This window comes from Neovison vison, chromosome 1, assembly GCF_020171115.1.
Source record: "Neovison vison isolate M4711 chromosome 1, ASM_NN_V1, whole genome shotgun sequence".
NCBI lineage: Eukaryota > Metazoa > Chordata > Mammalia > Carnivora > Mustelidae > Neogale > Neogale vison.
This window is the reverse complement of record NC_058091.1, coordinates 49,965,679-49,981,264: the sequence shown is the minus strand read 5'-3', so window position 1 is coordinate 49,981,264 and position 15,586 is coordinate 49,965,679.

Below are 15,586 nucleotides of genomic sequence, written 5' to 3'. Positions count from 1 at the left end.
GGAGAAATAAAAGAACTAAAATCTAACCAAGTTGAAATCAAAAAAGCTATTAATGAGGTGCAGTCACAGCTAGGAGGCTCTCACTGCTAGGATAAATGAGGCAGAAGAAAGAATTAGCGATATAGAAGACCAAATGACAGAGAATAAAGAAGCTGAGCAAAAGAGGGACAAACAGCTACTGGACCACGAGGGGAGAATTCGAGAGATAAGTGACACCATAAGATGAAATAACATTAGAATAATTGGGATTCCAGAAGAAGAAGAAAGAGAGAGGGGAGCAGAAGGTATACTGGAGAGAATTATTGGGGAGAATTTCCCCAATATGGCAAAGGGAACGAGCATCAAAATTCAGGAGGTTCAGAGAACCCCCTCAAAATTAATAAGAATAGGCCCACACCCTGTCACCTAATAGTAAAATTTACAAGTCTTAGTGACAAAGAGAAAATCCTGAAAGCAGCCTGGGAAAAGAAGTCTGTAACATACAATGGTAAAAATATTAGATTGGCAGCTGACTTATCCACAGAGACCTGGCAGGCCAGAAAGAGCTGGCATGATATTTTCAGAGCACTAAATGAGAAAAACATGCAGCCAAGAATACTATATCCAGCTAGGCTATCATTGAAAATAGAAGGAGAGATTAAAAGCTTCCAGGACAAACAAAAACTGAAAGAATTTGCAAACACCAAACCAGCTCTACAGGAAATATTGAAAGGGGTCCTCTAAGCAAAGAGAGAGCCTACAAGTGGTAGATCAGAAAGGAACAGAGACCATATACAGTAACAGTCACCTTACAGGCAATACAATGGCACTAAGTACATATCTCAATAGTTACCCTGAATGTTAATGGGCTAAATGCCCCAATCAAAAGACACAGGGTATCAGAATGGATAAAAAAACAAAACCCATCTATATGTTGCCTCCAAGAAACTCATTTTAAGCCCGAAGACACCTCCAGATTTAAAGTGAGGGGGTGGAAAAGAATTTACCATGCTAATGGACATCAGAAGAAAGCAGGAGTGGCAATCCTTATATCAGATCAATTAGATTTTAAGCCAAAGACTATAATAAGAGATAAGGAAGGACACTATATCATACTCAAAGGGTCTGTCCAACAAGAAGATCTAACAATTTTAAATATCTATGCCCCCAACGTGGGAGCAGCCAACTATATAAACCAATTAATAACAAAATCAAAGAAACACATCAACAATAATACAATAATAGTAGGGGACTTTAACACTCCCCTCACTGAAATGGACAGATCATCCAAGCAAAAGATCAACAAAGAAATAAAGGCCTTAAACGATACACTGGACCAGATGGACATCATAGATATATTCAGAACATTTCATCCCAAAGCAACAGAATACACATTCTTCTCTAGTGCACATGGAACATTCTCCAGAATAGATCACATCCTCGGTCCTAAATTAGGATTTAGCGGGTATCAAAAGATTGGGATCATTCCCTGCATATTTTCAGACCACAATGCTCTGAAGCTAGAACTCAACCACAAGAGGAAGTTTGGAAAGAACCCAAATACATGGAGACTAAACAGCATCCTTCTAAAGAATGAATGGGTCAACCAGGAAATTAAAGAAGAATTGAAAAAAATTAGGGAAACAAATGATAATGAAAATACAATGGTTCAAAATCTGTGGGACACAACAAAGGCAGTCCTGAGAGGAAAATATATAGCGGTACAAGCTTTTCTCAAGAAACAAGAAAGGTCTCAGGTACACAACCTAACCCTACACCTAAAGGAGCTGGAGAAAGAACAAGAAAGAAACCCTAATCCCAGCAGGAGAAGAGAAATCATAAAGATTAGAGCAGAAATCAATGAAATAGAAACCAAAAAAAAAAACCAATAGAACAAATCAACAAATTAGGAGCTGGTTCTTTGAAAGAATTAATAAAATTGATAAACCCCTGGACAGACTTATCAAAAAGAAAAGAGAAAGGACCCAAATAAATAAAATCATGAATGAAAGAGGAGAGATCACAACTAACACCAAAGAAATGCAAACTATTATAAGAACATACTATGAGCAACTCTACGCCAACAAATTTGACAATCTGGAAGAAATGGATGCATTCCTAGAAACATATAAACTACCACAACTGAACCAGGAAGAAACAGAAAGCCTGAACAGACCCATAACCAGTAAGGAGATTGAAACAGTCATTAAAAATCTCCAAACAAACAAAAGCCCAGGGCCAGACGGCTTCCCGGGGGAATTCTACCAAACATTTAAAGAAGAACTAATTCCTATTCTCCTGAAACTGTTCTGAAAAATAGAAATGGAAGGAAAACTTCCAAACTCATTTTATGAGGCCAGCATCACCTTGATTCCAAAACCAGACAAGGATCCCATCAAAAAAGAGAGCTATAGACCAATACCCTTGATGAACACAGATGCGAAAATTCTCACCAAAATACTAGCCAATAGGATTCAACAGTACATTAAAAGGATTATTCACCATGACCAAGTGGGATTTATTCCAGGGCTGCAAGGTTGGTTCAACATCTGCAAATCAGTCAATGTGATACAACACATCAATAAAAGAAAGAACAAGAACCATATGATACTCTCACTAGATGCTGAAAAAGCATTTGACAAAGTACAGCATCCCTTCCTGATCAAAACTCTTCAAAGTGTAGGGATAGAGGGCACATACCTCAATATCATCAAAGCCATATGAAAAACACACGGCAAATATCATTCTCAATGGAGAAAAACTGAAAGCTTTTCCGCTAAGGTCAGGAACACGGCAGGGATGTCCATTTTCACCACTGCTATTCAACATAGTACTAGAAGTCCTAGCCTCAGCAATCAGACAACAAAAGGAAATTAAAGGCATCCAAATCAGCAAAGAAGAAGTCAAACTATCACACTTTGCAGATGATATGATACTATATGTGGAAAACCCAAGACTCCACTCCAAAACTGCTAGAACTTGTACAGGAATTCAGTAAAGTGTCAGGATATAAAAATCAATGCACAGAAATCAGTTGCATTTCTCTACACCAACAACAAGACAGAAGAAAGAGAAATTAAGGAGTCAATCCCATTTACAATTGCACCCCAAACCCATAAGATACCTAGGAATAAACCTAACCAAAGAGGCTAAGAATCTATACTCAGAAAACTATAAAGTGCTCATGAAAGAAATTGAGGAAGACACAAAGAAATGGAAAAATGTTCCATGCTCCTGGATTAGAAGAATAAATATTGTGAAAATGTCTATGCTACCTAAAGCAATCTACACATTTAATGCAATTCCTATCAAAGTACCATCCATATTTTTCAAAGAAATGGAACAAATAATTCTAAAATTTATATGGAACCAGAAAAGACCTCGAATAGCCAAAGGGATACTGAAAAAGAAAGCCAAAGTTGGTGGCATCACAATTCCAGACTTCAAGCTCTATTACAAAGCTGTCATCATCAAGACAGCATGGTATTGGCACAAAAACAGACACATAGATCAATGGAACAGAATAGAGAGCCCAGAAATAGACCCTCAACTCTATGGTCAACTAATCTTCGACAAAGCAGGAAAAAATGTCCAATGGAAAAAAGACAGCCTCTTCAATAAATGGTGTTGGGAAAATTGGACAGCCACACGCAGAAAAATGAAATTGGACCATTTCCTTACACCACACACAAAAATAGACTCAAAATGGATGAAGGACCTCAATGTGAGAAAGGAATCCATCAAAATCCTTGAGGAGAACACAGGCAGCAACCTCTTTGACCTCAGCCGCAGCAACTTCTTCCTAGGAACATCGCCAAAGGCAAGGGAAGCAAGGGCAAAAATGAACTATTGGGATTTCATCAAGATCAAAAGCTTTTGCACAGCAAAGGAAACAGTTAACAAAATCAAAAGACAACTGACAGAATGGGAGAAGATATTTGCAAATGACATATCAGATAAAGGGCTATGTCCAAAATCTATAAAGAACTTAGCAAACTCAACACCCAAAAAACAAATAATCCAATCAAGAAATGGGCCGAGGACATGAACAGACATTTCTGCAAAGAAGACATCCAGATGGCCAACAGACACATGAAAAAGTGCTCCATATCACTCGGCATCAGGGAAATACAAATCAAAACCACAATGAGATATCACCTCACACCAGTCAGAATGACTAAAATCAACAAGTCAGGAAATGACAGATGCTGGCGAGGATGTGGAGAAAGGGGAACCCTCCTACACTGTTGGTGGGAATGCAAGCTGGTGCAACCACTCTGGAAAACAGCATGTAGGTTCCTCAAAGTCTTGAAAATAGAACTGCTCTATGACCCAGCAATTGCACTACCGGGTATTTATCCTAAAGATACAAACGTAGTGATCTGAAGGGGCACGTGCACCCGAATGTTTATAACAGCAATGTCCACAATAGCCAAACTATGGAAAGAACCTAGATGCCCATCAACAGATGAATGGATAAAGAACTCGCTCTCTCTCCCTCTGTCTCTGACAAATAAATAAATAAAATCTTAAAAAAAAAAAAAAAGAATATGTGGTATATATACACAATGGAATACTATGCAGCCATCAAAAGAAATGAAATCTTGCCATTTGCGACAACATGGATGGAACTAGAGCGTATCATGCTTAGTGTAATAAGTCAAGCGGAGAAAGACAACTATCATATGATCTCCCTGATATGAGGAAGTGGTGATGCAACATGGGGGCTTAAGTGGATAGGAGAAGAATAAATGAAACAAGATGGGATTGGGAGGGAGACAAACCATAAGTGACTCTTAATCTCACAAAACAAACTGAGGGTTGTTGGGGGGAGGGGAGTTCGGAGAAGGGGGGTGGGGTTATAGACATTGGTGGGGTGTGTGCTTTGGTGAGTGTTGTGGGGTGTGTGGACCTGGCGATTCACGGACCTGTACCCCTGGGGATAAAAATATATGTTTATAAAAAATAAAAAATTAAAAAAAAATGAAAGTTGCATGAAATTATTACCAATGGACTTGTGATATAAGAAATGTTAAATTATTTGTGCAAAAGGAAAATAATATCATGCAAAAACCTACAGCTATACAAAGAAATTAGGAGTTCCATCAATAGGTAAAATGGTTAATATGAAAGACATTTCCCCATTTTAAATTGTTTTGAGAAGCAAGAGACTTTTAAAGCAAAAATAGAAGCAATGTATTGTGAGTTTATAGTATATGTGAAGATGTAATGTATGACAAAAATAACATAAAGGAGAGGCACCTGGCTCAGTGGGTTAAAGCCTCTGCCTTCAGCTCAGGTCATCATCTCAGGGTCCTGCAATCAAGCCCCACATCGGGTTCTCTGCTCAGCGGCAAGCCTGCTTCCCTTCCTGTCTCTCTGCCTGCCTCTCTGCCTACTTGTGATCTCTCTCTCTCTCTCTCTGTCAAATAAATAAACAAAATCTTTAAAAAAATAACATAAAGGAAGGGGGGAATGTATTGGATGATTGTTGCTATAAAATTCTTATACTATTTAAAAAGAAGTAAAATATAATTTCAAGGTAGCCTGTGGAATTAAAAACATACACTGTAAGCCCTAGGGAAAACACTAAAATATTTAACAATTTTAAGTAACAAGCCAGCAGTGGAGAAAAATTAAATAGCAAATTAATCCAAAAGCATGCAGAAAAAGAAGAAAAAGGGGAAAAGTAGCAGAAGGCAATCAGCAAGATGGTATATTTTAATTAAATCATATTAGCAATTAAATTGAATGAAGATGGTCTAAACCATGTTGCCCAACAAAAATATAATGTGAGTAAGGTATGTAATCTAAAGTTTTCTGGTAGCCAGATTTTAAAGAAATAAAAAGAGACAGATGAAGTTCATTTTAAAAGAATGTAAAAGAATCTATGCAAACTATTGTTATTTTAACATGATCATCAGAAAATTATTAATAAGATAGTTTATTTTCTAAATTCCATGGGTATTTTACACTTACAATACATCTCAATTCAGACCAGCCATATTTCAAGTTTTCCTTGAAACTTGAAACTACTTGGCTAGTACCTATCTTACTATCTTACTTATCAGAAATGAGGAAAGTTCTTAAATCAATGATCTAAGATTTTACCTTAAGAAACTAGCAAAAGAAGAGCAAATTAAACCCAAAGCAAATAGAAGTAAGGAAACAATAAAGTTAATAGCATAAATTAATAAAATAGAAAAGAAGATTAATTGTAAAAATCAATGAAACCAAAAACCAATTTTTGAAAAATGAATAAAATTGATTAGCCTCTAGCTATGCTGATCAAGAAGAAAAGAGAAAAAACCAACTTAATAATACCAGAACTATGAAAAATGACATCAGTACAGATTCTACCAATATTAAAAGTAGAATAAGTATTTATGAACAACTTTAACTTAAATGAAATGGACAAATTCTTTGAAAGACACAAAATATCATAGCTTATTCAAGAAGAAATAAATAACTGGAATACCATGCTTATCAAAGAAAATGAATTTATAGTTAAAAAGTTGTACATAAAGAGGACTCCAGGTCCCAGTGACTTTACTGGCATGTTATAGCAGGAGTTTAAAATGAAATAAAATACAAACTCTTCCAAAAAAGAAGAGCAGGAGTAATGCTTCCTAAATGTGACAAAAACATAACAAGGGGGAAAAATCCAGACCACTATCTCTCAAGAACAAAGGCGCAAAAATCCTCATCATAATATTGGCAAAACAAATACAGTGGGAAAAAAGACAATGCTTAAGGACCAAGTATAGTTTTTCTTGGGAACTCAAGGATGGTTCAACAATGGAAGATCAATCAATGTAATTCACCATATTAAGAAACAAAAAAGAAAAATGATATGACTTTCTTAATATAGGAAAATAAAAGCATTTGACAAAATTAAATAGCCAGTCATTATGAAAATTTCCAGAAAACTAGGAATTGAAGAAACTTCCTTAATCTGATAATGAAAGACTACAAAACCAACCAACAAACAAAAAATTAAACCTGTGGCTACATAATACTTCATGGTGGAAGACTACATGCTTTTCCTCTTTTTCCCCTTTGGGAACAAGGCAAGGATACCCACTTTTACAACTTTTATTAAACATCCATATGACTCAGTAGTTTCACTTCTAGAAATCTACCCAAGAGAAATGAACACATATCTTCATAAAAACTTGTACAGGAGTATTTGCAGAAACTTTATTCATAATAGCTTCAAACCGGAAATAATAAAAATATCATCAATTTGTGAATGAATAAGGAGATTGTGGTATATCCATATTATGGACTACTACTAAGTGTACAGAGGTACTACTAAGTACTAATACACACAACAGTGTTGATGATCCTAGAAGTCATTTTGGTTAGTAAGACAAGTTACACAAAAAATACTACATATTTTATTATTCCATCACATCAAATTCAAAGTGACCAACATTTTCCAGAGGGTGAGGATCAGAAATTAATTGGAAAGGGAGCATGTAGTAACTTTTCATGGTGATGGAAATCATGGAAACCTTATCATGAATGTGTTGCGTTTATGGTACTGCATCCGATTGTCCAAACTCATTTTAGTACATGTTTAAACTTGGGTAATCTTATTTATATAAACTATACTTCAGTAAAACTAACAAAAATGTTTAATAGGGAAAAAAAGGAGTGGGGGGAAAGTAGACCATTCAGTGCTCTCCTTTGTTCATAGTAAAGTTTGTTGAATAAATCATAATAGCCACAGGAGTAGGTAAGAGAAAAGTTGCCTCAAGGCATGGGTGTAGAGCAAAGAGGACGGTAAGAGGAGTTTCTTAAATGTACAGAGAGAAGTGGCAAAAGGAATAAGCTAGTTTTGGCAATAGAGAAGGAGCGACTGAGAAACTGCTAAGAGTGAGCCATTTTAGAGCCATTTTAGTGAGCCTGGGTGGCTCAATGGGTTAAAGCCTCTGCCTTCGGCTTAGGTCATAGTGTCAGGGTCTTCGGATGGAGCCCCCGCATAGGGCTCTCTGCTCAGCAGGGAGCCTGCTTCCTCCACTCTCTCTCTCTGCCTACCTCTCTGACTACTTGTAATCTCTTTCAATCAAATAAATAAATAAAATCTTTAAAAAAAAAAGAGCCATTTTGACTATGGAACTGTTAAGAGTGCCAAAACTTACATTATTTGCGTAGATTGAGCTGGGATTTGCTGACCTCTCTGTCAGAGATTACTTAATTTACAGAGATAATATTTATATGTAATCAGAGATTACATAACTTACCTTCTCTTTCTCTTACTCTTGTTTTCACTCTTACTTCTTACTCTCTTACTGTCAACTCTTTCACATTTTCCTTATGTGAAGTGCACTTCTTGTAGCTCTATGCTTGACATTCCTTTTTATTCACTTTACACCCTTTGCCTCTTTAAGTCAATCATCTACTTCGATGTTTTGAATTATTTAACTGATGATGGCAAAGCTGGAAAAAGCCATAGAAGTTATTTCTTTCCTCCTATTATCAAGTGTCCTTAGGCAATAAGACTGACTACTTGAATTGGGTATGGGAATGCAAAAAGGAGAAAGAGGCATTTATGGACGAAGGCAAAAATGGGCAAACATGAGGGAGATGAGCAACATCTGTCGGTATTTCAAAATTATTATCCTTTCAGACTGAGTAGTATTCTCTCCTAGCATTCTACATTTCTTCTCTTGAGAACATGATACATTTGAAATAATTTTTATGATATCTATCTTCTGAGCTAACCTGTAATCTCTTTGAGGGTATGTCTTAACTTCTGTATTCTCTAAAACCAACCAGGGTAGCTGGTACTTGGTAATCACCTATTTGTTGCCTAACTAAATACTCACCTCTCAGATTTGTTGCTTCAACCAAGCTGAGCTTGTGCACTAGATTGTTTCATGCCCCTGTACACTTATTTTAATGATTCTTCAGCCTGGATTGTCCAGTCTTCTCAATTTCTTCCTAACAACACTCCAACCCTAATCCACCAGAAAAATTATTACTTTTACTTCCAATGCCCGTTTGAACATCTCCAGAAAACCTCCCGACTTCCCTTAACTAGAGGTTTGTGCCACCCACATAACCTTGTACAACCTTCCTTCGTAGCCTTATAGTTATCTCTGTATCAAAATTATGTTTTCATGTCTGTTTTTCCTTTTCAGTTGGTTCTGGCCCTTCCCTACCTGTCATAATAGTTGTCACATAGCGGACCCTTAATACCTATTTGTTAAACAAATGATTTTTCCCCAGTTATGTGATACATGCAGAGAAACATAATGTCTAGGTAATTGTGGGGTTTGTGAAGAGAATGAGTCCCAAATTCTTTACATGAAAACTAGTTAAAAGGAGAGTGAATCAACTTCTACAAAAGAGGATGTCAAACTTCAGATACTTCAAGAGAGCTGTTGTTGGAATTTCTAACCACTGCTACAATGACATGTAAATAAATAGTAAAGCAAGCCAATTTTGTCAAGTTCTCCAAAGGGAAAATAACAAATTCATGCCTATAATTCCTTTAAAATCAGAGGGTAGTTACATTAGCTTGGAAATAACTAAATGCAAAGTTATGAAGAGGTTTATATAAAAGAACTTTTCATATAGCTTGATTTAATGGTGTATAAGGCAAGTGCCTTACTTAACTCAACTGTTCTTTTTACCTACTTACTTCCAGGAATTAGAATTAAAACGTGATTACTGGGAAATTTCTAACCATGACGGACAAAAGAATTTTGTTAGCATGTAGGAGAAATAATGTGTGACTGTGTGCGTTTTTTAAGTGTGTTAGATCTGTAAAATAATGGTTTAGTTGAAATGTAAGGCCTCAACTTCTACAAGTTTTACCAACATGGTAGAGAAAGGGTATATAGTCCAGAGCTGGGTCTGAAGTTAACATATTCAATTCTCCCCAGTGACACCAAGATTTTAAAGCAGGCAATCTTACTGATGGAAATGAATACAGTTCTGATTATTTTTTAAAAAAACAAACATGCACAACATAGAAACAAAAACCTCACCTCCTCCTTCCTGAGTATATAAAGACACCCTGTTACAAATACCTAAAAGTCATTTTAGGTTGAGATGAGAGGTATGAGAAAAGCCATAGTTAAATGTGTGAATTGTCTATGATTTGCTGTCTCAGGGTTTGTGAAGGGAGTGGGGCAAGAAAGAGCTGGAAGGAAATCTGAGTTTTAGGATCCAGTCAACTATACTACTTTAGTCACTCAAGGAAAATTTCAGTTCCCTCCTCACATAAAATAAGCCCTGCCTACCTGAAGCTCGCTGCCCAGGGTCAAGGCCACCTCTGTACTTTGTATAATCCAAAGGAGTGGAATTGTGGTCACAAAGGATCTTTATTTTTTTTTTCCGTTTCCTTTTATTGAACTTAGCAAAAAAAATTCTCCTGGAAACATACAACCTACCAAGCTAGATTATTTCACTTCTACTGTAAGTTCTTACTGCAAATTCCATTCCACTCTGATCAAGCCTTTCCTAAAATATATATCTAGAATTAATGCTAAACTGTTATATGCTGGTGTAAATGTTGCACTGCAATTATTTCCTTCATAAGTTAGTCATTTATTCAATAATCATTCTTCAATAAAATGCCTTGAACACATACGAGGGGCCAGGTATTGCCCTGCTGATTGTCACCACCCTCATGAGATATATAATCTAGTGGGAGAAGCATACCCTGATAAATGAGCAAGTGTATATGACACCAAGAGTGAACTCCAATGTAGACTAGGGAATCAGAGTGATGACGATGTGTCAATGTAGGTTCATCAATGGTAAAACTGCACCACCACGTGATGGAGGATGTTGGTAACGGGAGAGGCTGTGCATGTGTGGGGGCAGAGGATTACGAGAAATCTTTATATTTCCCTCCCAATTTTTCTATGAACATAAAACTGCTCCAAAAATAAAGTCTTTAAGAAATACATGTACCATAAAGGAAACATATATAAAAAATGAACAAGTAAATGATTTGATTACAAATCACAGTAAGTACAATGAAGGAACATAGTAGGGAATAAAAGAATGCACGTGAAGTGACTAATTTTACATGTGGGTTTCAGGGAAAGTCTCTCCAGGAGGTGATATGTACGTTGAAATTTGAAGAATGAGAAGAAGCTGGCTATGGTGTGTGTGTGCGCGTGTGTGTGTGTGAATGTTCCAGATGGAGGAAAGACATGTGTAAAGCTCCGAGATGGGAAGAAGCAAGGCAAATGTGAGAGGCTGAAAGAAGGCCAGTGAGTGATACCAGCAAGAGCTGAAATTTAAGAGGAAGAAGTATGATTGTGCAGGACTGTATAAAACAAAGTAATCAGTCTGGATTTTATTCTACGGGAAACCATTGAAGGATTTTTCAGCAGGTATGTAATACGATTCTCCATATCCTGAAAAGATTAGAGAACTCGGGAACGAAAGAAGCCAAGTTAGGTCTGTCTTTTTCACTGCAACTAGATTTTAATAAGGAAGAGAACAGGTGCTGTCCCTTAGGGCCTAACCCTGGGCACAGAGAAGGCAACCAATGCATGGTTATTAAATGATGAATGTAATATTTATGTTTTATGATCTGGCATACTTTTTTACAATAACATTTATAATATTAACTAAACAAAGGGTGAGTGCATTAAAAGACTCTTCCTTATGAGACTAATAACACCTGTTTTATTTTTACATCTGAAATTGGGTATCAAAGAATACCACATTCAGCCAGGCAGGGAAAGATGAAGAGCAGAAGGAGGAGAGATGACAATTTTTTTCCCTCTTGCCCATGATCCTATTTCCTCCAACTCATTTCTCTGTGAATGTCTTTGGCTAATTTAAGGAACCTATTCTTGACTACAGGAACCATATGTTGTTTCTAAATGTTATGCCCTTAGAAACAGCTTAAGTTTTTTTGGGGGGGTTACTCATACTTGATCTTTATAAAAAGCACCATCATCATAATAAATAATCTCAGTAGGAGTATGATCTTTTGAATGTTTGATGAAGATAGTAAAATATTTCACTTTTGCTTATTCATTAAAGCCATGAAATTCTGCTATTAGGTCTGAATGTGCAATATGATCTATATTTTTCACTCCATGGTCATATGATTCTGAATAATATGTCATTTGATTCAGCAACTATCTGATTTACATATGGAGGTCCACAGCACTGGAAAGATCATGAATATATCTTATGTTGTATTTCACATTTCTGTTTTGGGTATATTCACCTAGTTTAAATTATAAAAGCAAAGCCCAAGTTGATTCTTGATATATTACAACCAAATCATTTGCCCATTATTTCTATTTAATTTGTTTTAATTAGAAAAAGTCCTCATTAGATGGAATGTCTCTATGGCCAAAATTATGCACATATCAAAGATGTAGGCTCTCAGGCTGTGATTTTTTCCAGTTTGATGATGGCTAAGAGCAAAATGGGAGCTGACTATGGTATTCTGGAGTGCCATGCTCAGTCTCCACAGATCCCTACTCCTTCAAACATGTGCTGAAGCCCCCTCCAGAGTGGCCAGTCATGTTTTCAGAATAAACACCTTGGACACAAGTCTTTGAGAATCAGTATCCATCTGGTATGGTCTTTACTTAGAAAGGTGGACCCTACAAAGCAAAATTCTTCAAGAAATTTTGGGTATAAAAACTATTGTTTTTAAGAATAACTTACAACTGGTTAGGAGTTTTATATTTTTCAATCTGTTAGTAGCATTATTACTTTTGATAGGTATAATCCAAGATTGATATATGGCTTTTTCATGATTATGACAACAATTTTAATAATTTATAATGTTTTGAATGTTTACTATTTGCAAGCTCTGATACTTCCTTTGTAGCATCTCATTTACTCTTTACAACAATTCTATAAGCCAGATACTGCCCTCTCCACTTTATTGGCGAGGAAATGGAGGCTTTTTGCTCTTAACCACTCTCTCAATGTCTCTTACAAAAAGTAGTTCTTCCTTACAGAGGAAATTGGTTGGAATATACTATTCTCCCTAGTCCTGAAGAGGCAGTCCATTGTCTTTATCTTTATGGTCACTTCAAAGATTTCATCTGTGGACAATTTGAAATTGTGTGCCAGGATCTGTGTTAGATTAGTAACAATGTATCTCTATTTTTTTTTTAACAGTTGAAGAAACTGAAGCTCAGAGTAAATGTATAACTTGCCAAGAGTGAGAATTGTAATTTTGCATCAAGAACCAAGTTTATGATCCCACCCTTCACTAGCATTGCTACATTTGCTAAACTTTTAAACCTGTTCAAGCCTCTGTTTACCTTTAAACCATGCTGATAAGTATGCCTATGTAATAGGCTACTAAGTATCAGGATCTTATTGTGAATATTAAAACAAGACCCTGCTGCAGAGTTGCTTCCCAATGAAGGTAGCTTATCATCATGACTTCCATTTGTGAGCCTCAAATAAGAGAAGAAATGATGCCCACTTCTCTCCAGGCATTCACAGACCTTACCCGGGGTATGCTTTCCTTGCTATCTAAGAAGGGACAGTTCCATGGAAGAATTCTTGGCCCTAGTTTCCTCCTGGAAGCAAATCCAAAATTTAATCCTGCCTAGGTGACAGTAACTGCAAGATATGACCATTAGTTGTATAGATTTGTACATTCTTTCCTTAATGCACCATGATTATATATTTTTAAATTGGTAGGTAAATGCATTCCTTTAGGAATTAATAATATTAATAACATAATAATAATGTTATAAATAAATTAGTATGAATAAAATAAAAGGGCATGCATAGACCAGTGATGAGACTATCACATGAAACAAAGATTATGATTTAATCTAATTCTATATAGCTAGAGTCCATCAAAAACAAAACAAAACAAGTAACTTCACCCTTTTTCAAAAACTCCCAGTGGCTCTCTATGACATTAGGACTCTCATGGGCTTTAAGCTGTTATGTCTAGATGTTCCCTATTTCTTCATTTCTTTAACATAATGGAAGGAAGGGAAGGAGGAAGGATGAAAGGGAAGGAGGAAGGGTGGAAGGGAAGAAGGAAAGAACAAGAAAAAAGGAAAAGGCCACAGGGCTGATTGATTTTTAAGGTCAGTGAAGCTCAAAGACAGCGATGTCATTCTTTTTTTCCTTCATAATCTTTCATAACATAGACAAAATAACAAAAAGTTGACTTGAATACTTTCCATTTGTTCCAATTTAGCAGGAGATGGATAAATCAGTTAGGAAGGAACAGAGCATACAGTTGATTAATGAGTAATTTAGTTACTGTCTTCTAGGGGGATATATATATATATAAAGAATATACATATATATTATATATAATTTATATATAAACATAAAAGAGGAATATACATATAAATATATAAATACATACATGTGTATATGTATATATGTATATATATATATATTCCTCTTGCAGGATGAAATTTCAAACAACATATAGAGGAAATAAGGCTTCTCTGAATTTTAAAGTCCTCAGTGTTAAAAAAAATTCTCAGTTGCATGCTTTTACCTTTGGATTTTGAAATGTTAAGACCTTTGCTCTTTTTCTTGGAGAGAAGGAAAATGTTTGTAAGAGTTGAAATGTCAGAAATCATTCTTCATGCCTGTAAGGCCTGGGATCAAAAACCCCAGGATGGGGAGATTAAGAATAAACAAAAGTAGAAGCAGAAGGAGATGTCCAGCAGAATTCTGAACAGGCCCTCTCGCTCTTTGACCATTCCTTCTGGCATGAATTCATTTCCAGCTAACTACTCTGACCTCTCCTTGATTTTCTATCTTGGTATATTTTTTTGCTCACCACCTTGTTCACCTAGACTCCCTTTGCTTGCTCCTTTTTTCTTTTCTTTTCCATAACTCTGTTGGCGCCCAACTTGCCTTTGATCCTTGGTTCCAGCTTCTGGATTTCCTCTGCATCTGTGTTCAACCAAGCTAACCTGGGACTCCTTTTGGTTTCTGATTCCCGTTTCAGGGAAAATCCTTGCTGAATGTTTGTGTGCATATTTACCCTCCTGACTGCCTCCTGCCTGGTTCCTCCTGAGCCAGCCAGTCATAGAGTGTGAACCAACCAATATCTATCTATCTATCTATCTATCCATCATCTATCCATCTATCTATCATCTATATCTATCTATCATCTATCTATCTATCTAGATCTCAAGCTTAATAATCACTATCAGTAGTCTCCATCTTGGGGACTTGTGATGAACTTAACGTTAACAATGAACTTAATGTATGAAAGAATCCTAGTTTTTAAAAAGCATTTTCTCATTGTGGTTGGATATCACCTCACACCAGTCAGAATGGCTAAAATCAACAGGTCAGGAAATGACAGATGCTGGCGAGGATGCGGAGAAAGGGGAACCCTCCTACACTGTTGGTGGGAATGCAAGCTGGTGCAACCACTCTGGAAAACAGCATGGAGGTTCCTCAAAATGTTGAAAATAGAACTGCCCTATGACCCAGCAATTGCACTACTGGGTATTTACCCTAAAGATACAAACGTAGTGATCCAAAGGGGCACGTGCACCCGAATGTTTATAGCAGCAATGTCCACAATAGCCAAACTATGGAAAGAACCTAGATGTCCATTAATAGATGAATGGATCAAGAAGATGTGGTATATATACACAATGGA